The sequence below is a fragment of the Coregonus lavaretus genome (assembly GCF_964263955.1).
Source record: "Coregonus lavaretus genome assembly, chromosome: 18".
Classification (NCBI taxonomy): Eukaryota; Metazoa; Chordata; class Actinopteri; order Salmoniformes; family Salmonidae; genus Coregonus; species Coregonus lavaretus.
The window spans coordinates 12,130,501-12,143,233 of NC_140005.1; positions in this window are offsets into that span (position 1 = coordinate 12,130,501).

Sequence of the window (12,733 nt, forward strand, 5' to 3'; positions counted from 1 at the left end):
GAGTCAAAGGCTGCGAAATAGCTTATGGTTTTGGAGATTTGGTGTGTAGTTTTGCACTTTGAGTGAGAGGTTTAAAAAATCGTGTGACATTAAAAGATTTTGTGTGTAAGCAGTTGGAAAAAACTGTAGCTGTTCAGCAGTCTTATTGCTCGGGGGTAGAAGCTATTAAGGAGCCTTTTGGACCTAGACTTGGCACGCCGGTAGCGCTTGCCATGCGGTAGCAGAGAGAACAGACTATGACTAGGGTGGCTGGAGCCTTTGGCAATTTTTAGGGCCTACATTTACATTGACACTGTATTAGACTAAGCATAGGTCAATAGCTGTTTAGCAGTCCGAAAATGTCGGAAACATTACCTTGCTTGACCATGCTGTAGGTCATGTAACTGTTTGTTACATTCAATATGTTTTGTGGACTTCACCGGACAGAGGTTGCTCTCCGGTTTTGTGATGAAACAAATGTTTGGTTGAATTCTGCCACTGTGTCTTCTTATTGTCCTGGCCTAAGGCCTATATATCACTGTGGCAAAGTATATGAACTGACAGTTGTAATATGGCTTTTTTTTTCTGGATAGGCTTCCCCAGTGATTTCTGACCACGCACCACTACTTGTGCCAATCTGTAAAAGTACCTTTAGTTTGGTCTCCAGCAGGTGTTGTTGCTAGGTACATTGCTAGTGAATAATGACTACCCTTTGTATTGGGTCCAGCCATTGATTCTATTGGCCAAAACTATATTTAGTTTTAACTTACTACTCTTTAGTTCATTTCACTTTCGTAGCTGGCATGTCCCTATTGTTGATTTACATTATTTAATTGTATCCCTTAATAATGATTCATTTAAATAGAGTAGCATCACTCATGCATACATACACAAACAAAATTGAAATAATTCCACGTCATCCATAAGAGAGACACCACCACTTTATTCGGTACAAATCAAACTACCTTTTCAGCCTGCACAACAACATCCCTGAGATGTTTTCCTCTAAACGTATTCACATTTAGAGGGCCGAACAGGCCCCCGTTAATATCGACGGGGCTTTGGTGCAGTGGGTTGAGAGCTTCAAGTTCCTTGGTGTCCACATCACCAATGAACTATCATGGTCCAAACACACCAAGACAGTCGTGAAGAGGGCACGACAACACCTTTCCCCCTCAGGAGACTGAAAAGATTTGGCATGGGTCCGCAGATCCTCAAAAAGTTATACAGCTGCACCATCGAGATCATCCTGACCGGTTGCATCACCGCCTGGTATGGCAACTGCTCAGCATCTGACCGTAAGGCGCTACAGAGGGTAGTGCGTACGGCCCACTACATCACTGGGGCCAAGCTTCCTGCCATCCAGGACCTATATACTAGGCGGTGTCAGAGGAAAGCCCAAAAATTGTCAAAGACTCCAGTCACCCAAGTCATAGACTGTTCTCTCTGCTACCGCACGGCATGCGGTACCAAAGCGCCAAGTCTAGGTCCAAAAGGCTCCTTAACAGCTTCTACCCCCAAGCCATAAGACTGCTGAACAATTAATCAAATGGCCACCCAGACTGTTTACATTGACACCCTCCCCCCCCCCCTTTGTTTTTACTCTGCTGCTACTCGCTGTTTATTTATGTCACTTTACCCCCTACCTACATGTACAAATTACCTCGACTAACCTGTATATAGCCTCGATATTGTTATTTTATTGTGTTACTTTTTTAATTTTAATACATTTTTTAAACTTTAGTTTATTTAGTAAATATTTTCTTAACTCTATTTCTTGAACTGCGTTGTTGGTTAAGGGTTTATAAGTAAGCATTTTGCAGTATTTGGCGCATGTGACATATAAAATTTGATTTGATTTGATCCTCTAGGAACCCTTACCTGGGACGGTCTCTTTGACTCTCTCGAAAAGCTCCCAATTTAAAGACGCATTCAGTTCCATTAATTGGCCATTCAGTTCCATGAATTGGCCATTCAGTTACGTAAATTGGCCATTCAGTTCAATTAATTGGCGAGTGTGAGGTTTGTCATCGTCCCATTAATGAATGAGCCTGTACACCAGCCTCCGCCGGTTTTGCTCCGGCGAGCGCATCTGCCCGCGCTCAACCCAGAACCACAGAGGTGTCAAATTGAGGAGCACACCACCAGGTATTAGAATATTGTCACTTTGGCTATTAAAAGCAAAGCTGGGCGCTCCTCGGCGTTTCTCTTCCGTAGGGGAAGGTGTTCGCCCAGGGTCTCTCCCACCTCTCCTACACTCTCCTCACTTGACAGTGTCGTTTCCGATTACGATCCCCATTCAGGAAAAGAATGGCGCGCCGACATGATTGATGGCACGTCATAAGAGTGCGCCGCTGGTACAGGGGTAGCAGGTAGTGGAGGGAGGTGAAGGTAGGATTAGGCTGTGTGTAGACTGCCTAATCAGAGAGTAGGATAGCTGGTCACATGTTCCCTCTCTCTCTCTCTCTGCTGAGTGTCTGGCTAGAGGTGAATGAGTCCGTGTGGTGAAATATATGGAGAAGTGGTGGATGGAGAATTAGTGTTTTGTGTTATTGACCTACAACGGCCTTCTTGGAGATTTGGATGTTGCAATGACTACAGTGCCTTCAGAAAGTGTTCATACCCCTCGACTTATTCCACATTTTGTTGTGTTACAGCTTGAATAAATTTTTTATTAAATCAATGTTTTTCCACACGCATCTACACACAACACCCCATAATGACAAAGTGAAAACATGTTTTAGAAATGTTTGAAAATGTATTGAAAATGAAATACAGAAACATTCATTTACATAAGTATTCACAGCCCTGATTAGATTAGATAAGTATTCAACCCCCTGAGTCAATACACGTTAGAATCACCTTTGGCAGTGATTACAGCTGTGTCTTTCTGGGTAAGTCTCTAAGAGCTTTCCACACCTGGATTGTACAATGTTTTTCCACTATTCTTTTCAAAATTCTTCAAGCTCTGTCAAATTGGTTGTTGGTCATTGCTAGACAACCATTTTCAAGTCTTGCCACAGATTTTCAAGCAGATTTAAGTCAAAACTGTAACTCGGCCAGTCAGGAATATTCACTGTCTTCTTGGTAAGTAACTCCAGTGTTGATTTGGCTGTATGTTCTAGGTTATTGTCCTTCTGAAAGGTGAATTCATCTCCCAGTGTCTGGTGGAAAGCAGATTTTGCCTGTGCTTAGCTCCATTCTGTTTCTTTTTTATCCTGAAAAACTCCCCAGTCTTTAACGATTACAAGCATACTCATAACATGATGCAGCCACCACTATGCGTGAAAATATGGAGAGCGGTACTCAGTAATGTGTTGTATTGGATTTGCCTCAAAACATAACACTTTGTATTCAGGACAAAAAGTTAATTGCTTCGATTTATTTTTACAGTATTACTTTAATGCATTTTCGCAAACAGGATGCATGTTTTGGAATATTTTTTATTCTGTACAGGCTTCTTTCTTTTCCCTCTGTCAATTAGGTTAGTATTGTGGAATAACTACAATGTTGTTGATCCATCCTCAGTTTTCTCCTATCACAGCTATAAAACTCAGTAACTTTTTAAAGTCCCCATTGGCCTCATGGTGAAATCCCTGAGCGGTTTCCTTCCTCTCATGCAACTGAGTTAGGAAGGACACCTGTATCTTTGTAGTGACTGGGTGTATTGATACACCATCCAAAGTGCATTAATAACTTCCCAATGTTCAAAGGGATATTCAATATCTGCCTTATTTTTTTTATTCTTTTTTTTTTATCTACAAGTAGGTTCCCTTCTTTGCGAGGCATTGGAAAACCTCCCTGGTCTTTGTGGTTGAATCTGGGTTTGAAATTCACTGCTCGACTAAAGGACCTTACAGATTACTAACTGTTTGTGTGGGGTACAGAGATGAGGTAGTCATTGTGAGTAGGCCAGTGTAATATATATATATATATATATATATATATATAATATTCTTTTTTTAAATCCATTTTAAATTCAGGCTGTAACACAACAAAATGTGGTAAAAGTCAAGGGGTGTGAATACTTTCTGAAGGCACTGTATTTCATAGTGAATAGACAGATAATGTCAGTATTTCAGTCTGGTTCCTTTGCCTAGTGTATGAAATACAGTGCCAAAAGTATCTGGACACCTGCTTATCGAACATCATGGGCATTAATATGGAGATGGTCCCCCCTTTGCTGCTATAACAGCCTCCACTCTTCTGGGAAGACTTCCCACTAGATGTTGGAACATTGCTGCAGGGACTTGCTTCCATTCAGCCACAAGAGCATTAGTGAGGTCTGGCACTGATGTTGGGCGATTAGCCCTGGCTCGCAGTAGATGTTCCAATTCATCCCAAAGCTGTTCAATGGGGTTGAGGTCAGGTCTCTGTGCAGGCCATTCAAGTTCTTCCACACCGATTTGGACAAACCATTTCTGTATGGACCTCGCTTTGTGCACGGGGGTGTTGTCATGCTGAAACAGGAAAGGCCTTCCCCAAAAGTTGGAAGCACAAAATCGTCTAGAATGTCATTGCATGCTGCAGCGTTAAGGTTTCCCTTCACTGGAACGAAGGGGCCTGAACCATGAGAAACAGCCCCAGACCATTATTCCTCATCCACCAAACTTTACAGTTGGCACTATGCATTGGTGCAGGTAGCGTTGGCATCCACCAAACCCAGATTCATCCATCGGACTGCCAGATGGTGAAACGTGATTCATCACTCCAGAGAATGCGTTTCCACTATTCCAGAGTCCAATGGCGGCGAGCTTTACACCACTCCAGCCGACGCTTAGCATTGCGCATGGTGATCTTAGGCTTGTGTGCAGCTGCTCGGCCATGGAAACCCATTTCATGAAGCTCCCAACGAACAGTTCATGTGCTGACCTTGTTTCCAGAGGCAGTTTGGAACTCGGTAGTGAGTGTTGCAACCGAGGACAGACGATTTTTACTCGCTATGCTTCAGCACTCGGCGGTCTTGTTCTGTGAGCTTGTGTGGTCTACCACTTTGCGGCTGAGCTCTTGTTGCTCCTAGACGTTTCCACTTCACAAAAACAGCACTTACAGTTGACCGGGGCAGCTCTAGCAGGGCAGAAATTTGACGAACTGATTTGTTGGAAAGGTGCCATCCTATGATGGTGCCACGTTGAAAGTCACTGAGTTCTTCAGTAAGGCCATTCTACTGCCAATGTTTGTCCATGGAGATTGCATGGCTGTGTGCTCGATTTTATACACGTGTCAGCAATGGGTGTGGCTGAAATAACCGTGTCCACATACTTTTGCATATATTGTGTAACATAAATGTGCTCCACTAAATCTTTCACAAAAGGGACTCGGAGTTCGAGTCATAATGTCTCTTTAATAATCCCTCAAAGCGATTGAATAAAGTATGGATGGTAATAACGTATTTCCACTTCATACTTGTGAATTCCTCTCACCTTGGGTGCTTTTCCCGTATCGATTACTTAACAAAAGGTGAGCGAGTTAAATACACCTCTCATAAAACCAACATTTTCCAGAGTGCCTCATACCTTCTCTTCCCACACTGATAATTCACTTATTAAACCTGCCCTTCAGACTTTGGGACAGTACATGTAATAAAGCGTTCCTGTAGGAAATCACAAGCAGAAGGATAGGAAAGAGCCATGAGGAACTTTGTCAGCTGTTTTATCAGCCGGGCCCGTCTCGGAGGACAACTTTATGTAAGTGATTTTATTGTGTGAGCCTGTATCATGGGGGAGAGGGGAATATTTATGAGATTAGCGCAAAGTAAACTTGTCAGAGTGATTTCCCCTGCAGAGGAACTCTACAGTCAGCAAGAGAGAGGAGAGAGAGAGAGAGAGAGAGAGGTATATAAGGTGAGAGAGAGGAGAGAGGGGGGGGATCGAGTGTTTGAGGAAATCTTATTAGCAGAGGTCCCATCTCTCGCCCGGGTGTGTCCCCATTACCTGTGGTGGTGGCGCTGGGGGCAGTGGAGGTGACGGGTGTGTCACATGTGTGATGGCCATGATGTTGACACCAGCCAACTACAACTTGACCTACAAGTGTGGGATTACTTTGAGGAGGGATTGGAGGGATATGAGGGGTAGAAAGGATGCTAAGGTTCCCCCTCTGTAACTACTGTATTAGCCAGGCCACACACTTACTCTACACACTGCTTCTGTATGCCTTTCTGATCTTGAATAGACACACTGTTGTAGCCCTTGAGTATCTCAATCTGAACCCAGACTGTACACTAAAATGTTATCCTCTCAATGGACTCGTTTGACCGGTATTCCTTATTTGTGTTGCTCTGAGAATAGTTATATTTCGATCATCAATCATATTGATGGGTTGAGTTACTTATGACCGTAGTGTTTTTATGTTTTTTATGTTTGTTACGGGGCTCTTGGAAGAACTTGATTAATCATAATCTGACCAAACAACTGCTAATCTACGAATTCCAATGACATTTCTATTGCCTGACAAAGTAAACACGGTAACACGAGTCGTCACATTAGCCGTGCTTAGGCATCAGAAAGATGATCTGCCTCCCTGGCTGCAGTGTTATGGAACAGGAGAAGCATAGCAGCAGAGCAGACATCTGATCTGGTGATAAACATTCAGGTGGGACATGGCACTACATCACTCTGGAGAGGGGGGACAAACCCAACAAACCCGATCTGCCGCTTTACCCACAGTGCTTTGAGAGAGGAGGGGAAGATAGTTCACAGCGAGGCGAGGCAAGGCGAGCGAACCAGTCACTGTCGAGAGTTAGCCACACACAGCAACAGCTGGACACTTTGATTAATTTAACCGAAGGCAGTGATTTATTTGTTTGCATGGGACCTTTGAACTCCACAATGGATTACACTCAACGCATACAAAAGACAACATGCATTTCCACTTGGACTCATTTGATATTTATACATGCTTTTTCCTTTTTTTCCCGCCTTTGCATAAATCAGGTTTGACAGCTTGTAGAAAAGTGTGTTTAATGTGGATTTTTAACATGATTAATTTGGTTTGAAAGAGTATCTCTGATACATTTTTATAGGCTTTTGCTTAGATTTTTCCCTGATGGACTCCAGTGTTAGTTATTCTACCTGGGCCTTATAAAGAAGCAATCACTCCTCTGTGTCTGGGTCTAATAATGTCCAAGGGAGAGCTGACAAATTTGTTCTTAATGCGGTTAAAAGATCAAATCGCGGCTTTAGAAGAAAATAAAGCTTTAAAATGGATTAGTTTTACCTTTCAGGAGCCATTAGCTAAGGCTTCTGCAGCGGCGGACGAGCCAGCGGCAAAGTTGTTGCTAATGGTTTTAGCTGTGTTTTGGTCGTAGGAGTGATGTTGCTACACTCTCTATGTAGACTTCTCTATGTTCTGTATGTCAGATGCATTAAACTACAGCACGGGAGCCACATCCATTAACCCTCGCTAGCTAATCCTGTTACCAATAAACCAGCTCTTAAAGGATAAAGTCTTTCTTCATCTCAGAAAGAGCACAGTGTCGTTTTTACAGATTCGTCTGTGTTGCAGCACCCTCTGTGGCCAGTTCTGTACCAACAGGCCCTGGTTAGGAGTAACACTGCTGTCAGACAGTGTGCTGAACCATAGAAAGAGAGCAGAAGGAAGATACAGTGCTGACTGAGCCATTCTGGGGCCTGTTTTCACTCCCAGCTCTTATAAACGGCTTTATCTCAGGTGCTGCCAATAGCCACTGTAATTAATGAGGGGATATTCCTAATGTAATTTAGCCAGCGTGGGATTAAAGCACGCTGTGCCAGGGAAAGAGGGAAAGAGAGAGAGATGAAAGAGAGAGAGATAGATAATGAGAAGGAGAGAGAGAGAGTGAGAGAGCAGTGACTTGCAACATCTGTGCCATCAATGCAAAGTTAACTCAAGTAGGCTCTAATGAAAATACCCAACAGTTTGGATGTGCAACAGTTTCTGTGACTGAAGGCACAGTAAGTGGATAGTGATTGATTTACCTACTTGGGAAGAGCATTATGTGATTGGAACAGCATTGGAGCACCAATCTAACCCTAATAGCTACAGTTCAGCCATTTCCGCTGTCCATTAATGGTTAGCGCACACACCTACTCACCCCATCTAAATCAACAATACTTTGGATAGGATGATCAACAGAGATGTAACTACATTGCATGATGACACACAACACTTACTCCATGTGTGTCAGAAATGGCTCATTGTGTCACACCCTGACGTATGGGACTCTAGTATGTTGAGTCAGGGTGTGGAGTTCTATGTTGTATTTTCTATGTTCTCAGTCTAGGTGTTGTATGTCTATGTTTGGCCGGGTGTGATTCCCAATCAGAGACAGCTGTCGCTCGTTGTCTCTGATTGGGGATCATACTTAGGCAGCCTGTTTGCATTCATTAGTTGTGGGATCTTGTTCCGTGTAGAGACTTGTATTGTGTTTAGCCTGAGGACTTCACGTTACGTTGTTTTGTTCGTGTGTTTATCGTTATAATAAACATGTATGCATTTCACGCTGCGCCTTGGTCTGACCCGTCCTTCAACGAACGTGACAGAAGATCCCACCAAACACGGACCAAGCAGCGTGCCCAGGAGCAGACATCCTGGACATGGGAGGAGATCCTGGACGGAAAGGGATCCTGGACATGGGAGGAGATTCAGGCTGGGATGGATCGCCATCCGTGGGAGGCGACAGTGGAGGCCCGGTTTAGAGAGGAGCAATGGCAACACAGAAGGTGCCGGCCGAGGAGGAAGCCTGAGAGACAGCCCCAATAATATTTTTTGGGGGGGCTAAAAGGGTGGTCGGGGATCGATGGAGAAGAGCCCCGACCACTGCAGGAGTCCTCACGGGAGGAGGACTTGGCGCGGAGAGTGAAAGACTGGTACAGTCGGAGATCTCTAACGTCAGTTCCCAGTCCGGTACGGCCCGTGACTGCTCCCCGCAACAAGCCAGTGGTGCGTGTCGCCAGTCCGGCCCGGCCCGTTCCTGTTCCTCGCACCAGGCCAGTGGTGCGTGTTCCCAGCCCGGCCCGTTCCTGCTCCTCGCACCAGACCAGTGGTGCGTGTTCCCAGTCCGGTCCGGCCCGTGCCAGCTCCCCGCACCAAGCCAGAGGTGCGTGTTCCCAGTCCGGCCCGGCCCGTTCCTGCTCCCCGCACCAAGCCAGTGGTGTGTGTTCCCAGTCCGGTACGGCCCGTGCCTGCTCCCCGCATCAAGCCAGTGGTGCGTGTTCCCAGTCCGGCCCGGCCCGTTCCTGCTCCACGCACCAAGCCAGTAGTGCGTGTTCCCAGTCTGGTACGGCCCGTGCCTGCTCCCCGCACCAAGCCAGTGGTGCGTGTCGCCGGCCCGGCCTGGCCCGTTCCTGCTCCTCGCACCAAGCCAGTGGTGCGTGTTCCTAGTCCGGTCCGGCCCGTGCCTGCTCCTCGCACCAGACCAGTGCTGCATGTGTCCAGTCCGGCACGGCCCGTGCCCGTTCCACCGGTGCCTGATCCGGCACCGGTCAGCTGCTCCACTCCGGAGCCAGAGCAGTTCGCTCCACCGGTGCCCAGTCCAGCTCCAGTCAGCGGCTCCACTCCGGAGCCAGAGCAGTCCGCTCCACCGGTGCCCAGTCCAGCTCCGGTCAGCAGATCTACTCCGGAGCCAGAGCAGTCCGCTCCACCGGTGTCAAGTCCAGCTCCGGTCAGTGGCTCCAGTCCGGAGCCAGAGCAGTCCGCTCTACCGGTGAACAGTCCAGCTCCGGTCAGCGGCTCCAGTCCAGACCCAGACGTCAGCCCCTCTCCAGGTTTGGGGTCTCCCACACCAGGGTCCAGACAGGGCTTGGTACATCGTGGGAGGAAGGAGAGGGGAAGCAGCGCGCCGAGGTCCAGACCAGACCAGGGGCGTAACGGGGAGGTTGAGAGTATGTGGTCGCCACGCCCGGAGCCGGATCCGCCTCCAAGGCGGAATGCCCACCCGGACCTTACCCTGTTATGTAAGGTTTGTGCGGTCGGAGTTCGCACCTTTGGGGGGGGGGGGGGGGGGGTACTGTCACACCCTGACGTATGGGACTCTAGTATGTTGAGTCAGGGTGTGGAGTTCTGTTGTATTTTCTATGTTCTCAGTCTAGGTGTTGTATGTCTATGTTTGGCCGGGTGTGATTCCCAATCAGAGGCAGCTGTCGCTCGTTGTCTCTGATTGGGGATCATACTTAGGCAGCCTGTTTGCATTCATTAGTTGTGGGATCTTGTTCTGTGTAGAGGCTTGTATTGTGTTTAGCCTGAGGACTTCACGTTACGTTGTTTTGTTGTTTTGTTCGTGTGTTTATCGTTATAATAAACATAAATGCATTTCACGCTGCGCCTTGGTCTGACCCGTCCTTCAACGAGCGTGACACATTGGGGGTAGGATTTCTTTTTCAGCTTTTCTTACAGTGGGAATCAACACTATTTAAGCATACCAGAGCACTCCAGCCCTAAACATGACAGTGTGCCATGGACTGACAACGTGCCTCTGTTCATTCTCTGACAAAAGAGAGGCAGCGTGCTCAGGAGAGAATAGATCATCAGTTTACTAAGAATGCCAGATGCTGGAAGTCCTGCTATTCTGAAGGGACTGATCTTCTGCTCACCAGACACTCCACAAACACACATGCATGCATGCATCAGCGCACATGCACACACACGCGGACACATGCACACACACAATAAAAAGGCAACGAGATGTGGAAGTAGAAAGAGCCTCTGATACATCAGTAGAACAGGGAGAAAATCAGACCACAGCTTTTGGCAACGTTGTCACAACATTGAACCAACAGCCTCAACAAGATTGTAGATGTGCATCACGGTTGGCATTTTGGGTATGAGAAAGCATTGTGAAGCAGCACTGGGTTCCAAATGATGACAAATGTTCTCATTGATTCGCAAAAGCTGGTGCGCATTCATCGCAAAACATTTAAAACGTTAAAGGTTTTAAAACGGCCATTCACATTTGGAACAGAATTGGAAGAATTTGGAGCAGCAAGAGTTTAGTAATTGGCAAGATTAATAATATTTACAGCATGCCGATGCAAATCTCTTCTGCTGGCCCGCATGAATAATTGAGAGCGAGCAACCACTTTGAATAATTGATTTCTAAATATTCTTCAGTGCGTTCCTTCTTTATGACCAGAGGGCGACCCGAGTTTTCTTTAGTGACAGCAGCGGCGTGTTTAGTGCGTTGGGAAGGTAATTATGCAGTGTGTCTGCCGCCCTATAATTGCTGGGAGAAGAAGATCCTTCTTTCAAAGAAGAAGGCTGGGAGAAGAAGGTTCCTCACGCCAGCAGGGCTTTCAAAGAAGACGGCTGGGAGAAGAAGGTCCTTCACGCCAGCAGGGCTTTCAAAGAAGACGGCTGGGAGAAGAAGGTCCTTCACGCCAGCAGGGCTTTCAAAGAAGAGGGCTGGGAGAAAACATCAACAGCTCTCTCTCGTTCTCTCTCTCTCTCTCTCTCTCTCTCTCTCTCTCTCTCTCGCTCTCTCGCTCTCTCTCTCTCTTATTCACACGCTTTCCCTCTCTCTCCCCATCTCTCCTCTCCCATGCTTTACTCCTCCACCACTCTGATTTCCTGTAGCAGGCGCTCCACTCCCTCCCTGCATTCACCAGCCCCTGATGATGGGAATTAATTAGTTGTTTTTTCCATATTTCCTAACAGTGGGCCCTGCGTAGGGAGAGTGAGGAGTGGATGGAGAGCACACTGGGAGCCGGGCAGACTTTGACAGATGTGGGAAATTAGAAAGCTGGGTTTAAGAGATAAGTTGATGTGTGCTTTGGGCCCCAGACCCTACAGTCGTGATTACAGTCTGTGGTTACTGTTAAGGCGCCACTGCACTGAGTGGTTTTAAATGTAGGGTTTTATTCACAGTGGATTGACCGTGCAAAAGTAAAACTTGCAAAGCAATGTTGATCTGACTTCAAGTGAATTTATCCAGAGTTTCAGTACAAAGGGAGCACAAAGCATTTTCATAATGTCATTACACAAGATGTGCACCTGTTGTGATTCTACCTATCCAACTTAGCTTATAGTTTCATCTTCTGTCTCAGATAACAAAGAAGAATATCCCGTTAATAGTACAGTAGCTGATATCTCCTGAGATGTACACATACAGTGGCTTGCGAAAGTATTCACCCCCCTTGGCATTTTTCCTATTTTGTTGCCATACAACCTGGAATTAAAATTGATTTTTGGGAGGTTTGTATAATTTGATTTACACAACATGCCTACCACTTTGAAGATGCAAAATATTTTTTCATGTGAAACAAACAAGAGATAATACCAAAAAAAAAGAACTTGAGCGTGCATAACTATTCACCCCCCCCCCCCCCCCCCCCCCCCCCCCCCCAATACTTTGTAGAGCCACCTTTTGCAGCAATTACAGCTGCAAGTCTCTTGGGGTATGTCTCTATAAGCTTGGCACATCTAGCCACTGGGATTTTTTCTTCAAGGCAGAACTGCTCCAGCTCCTTCAAGTTGGATGGGTTCCGCTGGTGTACAGCAATCTTTAAGTCATACCACAGATTCTCAATTGGATTGAGGTCTGGGCTTTGACTAGGCCATTCCAAGAAATGTTCATGTTTCCCCTTAAACCACTCGAGTGTTGCTTTAGCAGTATGCTTAGGGTCATTGTCCTGCTGGAAGGTGAACCTCCATCCCAGTCTCAAATCTCTGGAAGACTGAAACAGGTTTCCCTCAAGAATTTCCCTGTATTTAGCGCCATCCATCAATCCTTCAATTCTGACCAGTTTCCCAGTCCCTGCCGATGAAAAACATCCCCACAGTA